This window comes from Eulemur rufifrons, chromosome 29 (genome assembly GCF_041146395.1).
Source record: "Eulemur rufifrons isolate Redbay chromosome 29, OSU_ERuf_1, whole genome shotgun sequence".
Classification (NCBI taxonomy): domain Eukaryota; kingdom Metazoa; phylum Chordata; class Mammalia; order Primates; family Lemuridae; genus Eulemur; species Eulemur rufifrons.
Window position 1 is genome coordinate 11919784 of NC_091011.1, and position 7202 is coordinate 11926985.

General features: G+C 46.5%; 1 protein-coding gene across 4 annotated transcripts in view; it reads right to left on the bottom strand.

Annotated features, from left to right (window-relative positions):
* BLVRA (biliverdin reductase A) overlaps positions 1-5914 on the bottom strand; it is a 40136-nt gene extending 34222 nt beyond the window's left edge. Inside the window, exons 1-2 of one of the 4 annotated variants that reach the window (XM_069461290.1) lie at positions 5834-5904; positions 1617-1730 (exon numbers count right to left, since the gene is read on the bottom strand). The gene's annotated coding sequence lies outside the window, so the exon portion shown is untranslated. Of the gene's footprint in view, positions 1-1616; positions 1735-5833 lie in introns of all 4 variants that reach the window. The other 3 variants (XM_069461289.1, XM_069461288.1, XM_069461292.1) reach the window with 3 other exon arrangements.
* Between the last annotated feature and the right edge of the window lie 1288 nt (positions 5915-7202).

Sequence of the window (7202 nt, forward strand, 5' to 3'; positions counted from 1 at the left end):
TAACTGAAGCTTCCAAGCTTCTCTTCTGGCTCAAGTAAACCAGGGTAAGGCTCAGGTTCCCAGGCTCATGAAGCAGCCCCCATCAAGGCCCCAGGCACGTGAGCGCTCAACAGGTACAGCTTTTCCCAAAAAAGAGCCACTCTCTTCCCCGCCCCACTGTCCCTCTGCTCTGTGTCCCTCCCATTCCTCCTCATCGCCATTTCAAAAGCTTCAGCCTTTCATTGAAAGTGATCTTAATTTAATACGAGAGAAATGAGATAACATGAGGCAAATTACTCTTACTAAGGAATAAATGTCTGGTATATTCAAAATTGGAAGGGTATATCCATATTTTAAAAGAGCTGCTTATTAACTCAAAGAATTGTAGAAAAATGCACAACTCAATTTCAAAATTGGGTTGAGCTCAGTCCCACACATGTTCTTAGGCACTGACCCCCTCGAAGGTACAGGTCATAACCTTGAACCCTTATTGCTGGAAGACTGGTTCTTCCTGGCTGAGCGCTACAGGAAATCCTGAGCTGCTGAGCAGCTGAGCACACCCAGGTACAACTCACAACTCGGGGGTGCAGGGCGGAAGGAATACAAATATGCCACACAGGCAAAATATGTGTAGATCGAACTTTTGTTGCTAACATTTTAAAAGCTCAATAATTATTCTTTTAAAGATCTCTAGAGAGAACATATTTTCTTTTCTCAGCAGATAAATCAGGAGTTTTTACAAGCAAGATTTCACAATGTGTTATGTCCTTGATACTAATTACATGCATTTTACTCTCTACACTGAGCATATCACGCTCTTTCACTGTTTTGTTTTCCTGTGCATTTTTTAAGGGGCTGCAAATTCTCAGATTTCAGGGGAGAAACTTTTTAAGTCCTTTGCAAACTCTGAGGTTTCTTTCTTTCTTTCTTTTTTTTTTGAGACAGAGTCTCATTCTGTTGCCCAGGGCTAGAGTGCCTGGCGTCAGCCTAGCTCACAGCAACCTCAAACTCTTGGGCTCAAGTGATCCTCCTGCCTCAGCCTTCTGAGTACCTGGGACTACAGGCATGCGCCACCATGCCCGGCTAATTTTTTCTATATATTTTTAGTTGTCCAGTTAATTTCTTTCTATTTTTTAGTAGAGACGGGGTCCTGCTCTTGCTCAGGCTGGTCTCCAATTCCTGACCTCAACCGATCCTCCCGCCTTGGCCTCCCAGAGTGCTAGGATTACAGGTGTGAGCCATTGCACCCGGCCTCTGAGGTTTCTTGACATGGTTTCTGTGATAGAAAAAGGAAAACAGGCCAGGCATGGTGGCTCATGCCTGTAATCTCAGCACTTTGGGAGGCCAAGAGGGGAGGATTGTTTGACCTCAGGAGTTTGAGACCAGCCTGAGCAACCATAGCAAGACTTCATCTCTACAAAACATTCTAAAATTAGCCAGGTATGGACCGGGTGTGGTGGCTCACACCTGTAATCCTAGCACCCTGGGAGGCCGAGGTGGGAGGATCGCTCAAGGTCAGGAGTTCGAGACCAGCCTGAGCAAGAGCAAGACCCAGTCTCTACTAAGAATAGAAAGAAATTAGCTGGACAACTAAAAAAAATATATAGAAAAAATTAGCCGGGCACGGTGGTGCATACCTGTGGTCCCAGCTAGTTGGGAGGCTGAGGCAGGAGGATTGCTTGAGCCCAGGATTTAGAGATTGCAGTGAGCTATGATGGTACTGCACTCTAGCTCAGGAACAGATCGAGATCCTGTCTCAAAAAAAAAAAAAAAAAAGAGGTGGGGGAACAAGCTACAAGAAAAATCTATGATCATTATGTATAAGTGCAAGGTATATGAAATATCCAACTATTTACTCAGGCACCAGCAAATATTTGTTTTAGTACATGAAACAGCATAAATGAGTTAATATAGGGAGGACAGAAAAACTTAAAGAAATGCTACAGTACCTAAAAACCAGAATGACTGGACATCACTGAATGAGATGGAGCCAGAGGTCAAAAGCAGCAGTGGTCTACATGTGTACGGTATGTGCTTTATTTTTCAAAAACATTTTTTGTCTATTGCCTTTTATTTCCACAATATCCCTAAGAAGTGGAGCCCCCAAACCTTCATTCTGCAGAAGCCCAGAGACATTGAGACATTGGCTCCCTTGCTGATAGTGGTTCTTGTCCCACCCCTCCCCCTGCCCTGTCCTGGGTCCTCTGAGTCCTGGCTGGCTGTGCGCCTTCACCCTTCAGCTTCCGCTTGGGTTTGGCCAGTGGAGGGGTAAGCAGGCAACGGATAGAGAGCGAGCCCAGGGTACCTGGGCCACACCTGCCTGGGCCCACAGGCGGCTGCTCTGGCAGTGGCTGCACTCTGTGATGGCCACAGCAGCCATGGAGGGGGCAGCCCCTCTTCCAGTGCTCCAGCCCCTGCCCCCCCAGAGCAGTGGGGCTCTTGCCCTCCTGAAGCTCTTCCCTGGGTGCCTCCCTATTATTTGTTGGTTCCTCCAATCCTGCCCACTCTTCTCTCAAGAGTCCTCACAAAAATTCCTTTCATTTTTATGCTTTTTCCTGTCAGGATCCTAACGGATGTACTTGCCCACCCAAATCTCACAGTAAATGAACGGCACAGCTTCCTTAGCTTACATTACGCCTCCCTTTTGATTTCAGTCTCTCCCCCATACACACGTTGGAATTCGAAACTCTTTAGAGCACATGAGCAATAACTTCATGATTTCCACTAACCCAGCGGTTCTCATTGACATTTCTGATTGTCATGCTGGGGGCAAGGGAGAGTGTGCCACTGGCATCTAGTGGGTAGAGGCCAGGGATGTTGCAAAACATCCTATAATGCACAGGACACCACCCCCACCCCTCAAATACACAAAACAAAGAGTTACCCAGCCCAAAATGTCAAGGTTGAGAAAACCTGGATTACTCATCATGCAGAATGAACTACAGTTGTGACCTTCCTCTCTTTCCTCCTGAAAGGCCCTCTCAACTACCTACAATCATTGTCCCAAGGCCAGAAGTATGGGGAAGGATTAGGGAGAGGGTGACCTTATCGGGTGGGGCCAGCTACTGGCCTAAAAGGTCCAAGGGTAAACGGACTTTCCTTCCGTGGAGGGAGTTGTATGTTTTGGGACCTGCCAAGGAAAATATAATGGCTACATGGGACAACATGTTGCTGAGTGGTGGAATGTTTAGTGATTTAGTTTCTTTTTACTCATTTATATACTTTAAATTTTTCTATAAAGGTTAGTATAATTATTCAAAATTCTATAAAAAATTTACAAATTATGCCATATTCACTGACTCCATGCCCCCTAGCTCCAATTCTTAACTGAACAGACTTCCATAGGATAGGTGCTCTGATAATGAAGTCCACCGAAAACCGTCCTTACAGCTGAGTATCAGGAAAGGCTCTGCTTCCTTCGAAGCCATTAATATTTGAGGGATCAATGAATGAATGAATGAATGAAGTCGCTAAGTATGTTTTACTTTCAAATGACAAGAATCATGTGACTGGCCAAGTTTACCTTTCTAGAGACAAATTTGGGATTCAACTACAAAACCAATTGGAACTCTACTGTCCTATTGGAGAGCCATTAGACGCATGGGGCTATTTAAATATAAATGAATTATAGCACATTTCCACCATCACAGAAAGTTCTATAGGACAGCACTCAAACACTTTATTCTTTTTTTCCCCTGGAATTATTTCCTGTTCTTTATATTTTCTCTGCTCCCAATTCCGGGTTGTATTTATTTGTTACTATTCCATGTGATTTTCTGGTGAACTACCTTAATTCCTTTGTGGAAAAATTCGGGGTATCAGTACTTTTGAAATCTCTGTATATACATAACCCTGTCCCTGGGAGCTCAACCTTAGTTTTGGACTGTAAGGCAGAGCCAGCAGCTCACAGAGCTGCTCATCTGCTTACAGCTCAAAGACTGAAAGAACATTCTCAAAAATGCAGCTCCCATGTCACAAAATCACTATATTCAGTTGGTTTTTTTTCATAAATGAAAAAGTATACAGTGTTCATAAATGAAAAGTTTCCAAACTGATACTGTTATTTGATTAAAGCTTAATTTGAAGGGACAATAAGGCATTTCTCTGCTGAATAGTGAAGTGTCTTTTCTTTTTCAAATTCCAAAATATATGGATAATATCAGCTTGTTTCTAAAATCTGTATGGCAAAAAGGAACTTGTTAATACTGATATTTATGATCATGTAACCAGAGTCCTGGATACGCCAAGGAGAATCAGGAATGAAAATGCCTCCATAGCTCCTGCTCCTACAGGATGGGACCCCCTGCCAGTCCACAGTTCAGGTGCAGTGTTGCCTCTACACAGAAGCTCATGTAATTTGAGCATGTTACCAGATTTTACATTTCTTTTATAAAAATGATTGGGACTGATAAGCAGCGTAGATCAAATACTAAATACAATTAGAACAAAGATGAAAATTAATAGATGTGGCCCAAAGTGGAAAATCTTTGACTTTAACCAGATGCTAACTGGATGAGCAGGGGGTACAATGAACACAAAAATAAAGAACATGTATGAAATACCAGGAAAAATACTGACAACTCCTCCTAAAAGTTCAAGTATAATTAGAGAGACTTTCATATGCTTTTAGCTCTCTGGCTACAGAATCTTCCTTATAACACTTGGTCCATCTACCATTTGACTTCAGTTTGTGCTTTTCTGGAATGCATAATTGTAAGGAAAGAATCTGCATAATTATCAATACAATCTTTTTTCTTTCTTTTCTTCTGTTGCTATAACAGAATAACCAATACAATTTTTTGGGAAAAAATTAGCAATATATCAATACCTTTATTTCAATAATTTCAATAGCTTCTTGCAAATAATACTATGGGAAATTATGTAAATTATGGAGAAAAAACTTTCAGCATAGTATTGCTTGTTTCGTAGCTGATGATGATAGCTAAAATTTACTGAATACTCTCCATGCTGAAAACTCTGTTGTAAGCTATTTATGTTTACTGAGTCATTTATTCTTCACAACCACCCTACCAAGTAAGCCAATGCTTGATTATTCTCACTTTTACAGATGAGAAAACTAAGGCCCCAAAAAGTTAGTTAACGTGCGGAAGATCGCATAGAGGTATATGATAGAAAACTTTTATCATATAATGTCAAGTGAAAAAATATCAGGTTCCAAAACGGTATATAAGTATGATGCCTCAGATCCTTTTTTTTTTTTTTTTGGATTTAAGTAAGATATAAATAAACATTATTAGCCATATTTTTGAGCAGTTCATAAACTTTACAGAACATGAACTCCTGTAATCCTCACAACAACGTCCGTGAACCAAGTGATATTTCCCAGTTTCCAAAGAGGAAAGTGCGGCGAACAGGGGCTAAGTGACCTGCGCAGCGTCGCGGGTTCGCATCTGCGGAGCAGACCCCGACCCGGCCTCTCGGGCTAGTCCCGCGCGGAGCTCACGGTCCCCGCGTCGGAGATGCCCCGATCGAACCGCTCGGCCGCCCGGACTACCCGGTACCCGGACGCTGACCCAGCCCACTAATGTCTACATGAAAGTCGAAACCATAAACAGTCTTAAATGAAATGTAGATTTAATTTTTTGACTTGTCTTTTTGTTCGTTTGAGAAAGCCCCGCACCGGGAGGGCACGTCACGGTCCCCGGCCCGCGGGGCCTCCCGACCGCGTCCTCGCGCCCGGCCCAGGCAGGGCAGGTAGGGCAGGCGACGCCTGGGCTGCGTTCGGGGCTCCGGTGGCCGCGGGCCCGGGACGGCGGGGCGGGCGCCGGTGTCTAAGCTCCAGCCCGGGCGCTTTGTGAAAGCCGCACGCGACCCCCGCCCCCATGCGCCTTACCTGACGCCGGGCCCAGCTCTCCGTGCAGCTTAGGGGCGCCACCAGCGCTGCGGCCCAGGGCGGGATCCCGGCTCCGATTGGCTGCCGGGCCGCGGGGCGGGGACCCTTCGGCGAGAGAGGAGGAGGAGGAGGAGGGGAGCGGACCGGAGAAAAAAGGATCGGGAGGGAAGGGGGAGGAGAAGGGGATGGGTCGTGGCCGCGCGCCGTCGCCGATGAGGTCCTGGCCTCTGCCACCTGGGCCTGGCGCCTGGTGCCCGGAGAGGCCCGCAGAGCCGGGCTGCAGCCGTGCCCCGTCCTGCCCTCTGCACCCAGCTTGGCGGCGGGGGTGGGAGGTGGGTGTTCGCTGACCGCAGGAAAGGGGCCCCTCGCGCTGTGCCCGGTCCTGGCGTGGGGGTCGTCGCAGCCCTCTCCTCCGCTCTCCACCCTCCACGTGGAACCTGCTGGGTCCCTTTTGGATCAGTGGCTCCGGGCCCGACTGAGAGGGGCTGAAGCTTATTTTTGTCCTTTGTGTAAACGTGAGGAGGGGAGTAAAGATGCCGGGAGGCCAGTGTGGGCGATTTCCTGCGCTCGGGTAGCTAGGAAATGAACACTTTGCTAGGGAACTGCCTGGTCTTTCATTCACCTGGGAATGGGCTTGTGGAGACCCTGATGGGGGGAAGTCCGGGCCGCTAATTGGGAGTGTGGGCTCTGGCTTTCTGGGGCTGGGGGAGAAACAGGAGAAGCCAGGGAGAGGGTGGGTTAGGCTGAGGAGTGAGATCTCTTTGATCCCTCCAACAGAATTCTCATTCTTTATTCGAGGACCTGAAAAGCCTAAGTGAGGTTTTGTTGGGTGCAGAGAGAAGGCTTGGCTTTAAATTTTTATCCCCAGGTTGGACCTGTCTCCTGAACTACATACTTCACTTTTCAGCTACCTGCTTAATATCTCCTCTTGGATGTCTGAAATAACTTCAGTCTTACCATGTGCAAATCTGTGCCCCTGATCTTTTCCCCAACTTTTCCCATGGAAAAGTTCCCATCTCAATGGCAACTCTGCCATTGTTGTTCAGGCCAAAAACCTTGCTATTATCCTTGACTTGTCTTTCTCTCACATCCCACCTCCAGGGCTCAGGAAATCCTGTTGGTTGGACCTTCCCAGCATACCCAGACTCTGACCACTTCTTACCTACACCTCCATCATCTCCCACCTGAGTCATGACAGTGGTCTCCTCCCTGGTCTCCCTGCAGTCTGTCCCCATGCAGCAGCCAGAATGACCTTAAATAACAGCCAGATAAAAGCCCTCCTCTGCTCAAAACCTTCCCAGTGGTTTCCCATTTAACTCAGAATCAAAGCCAAACCCTACATGATCTGCTCCTCTGTTACCCTGCAACT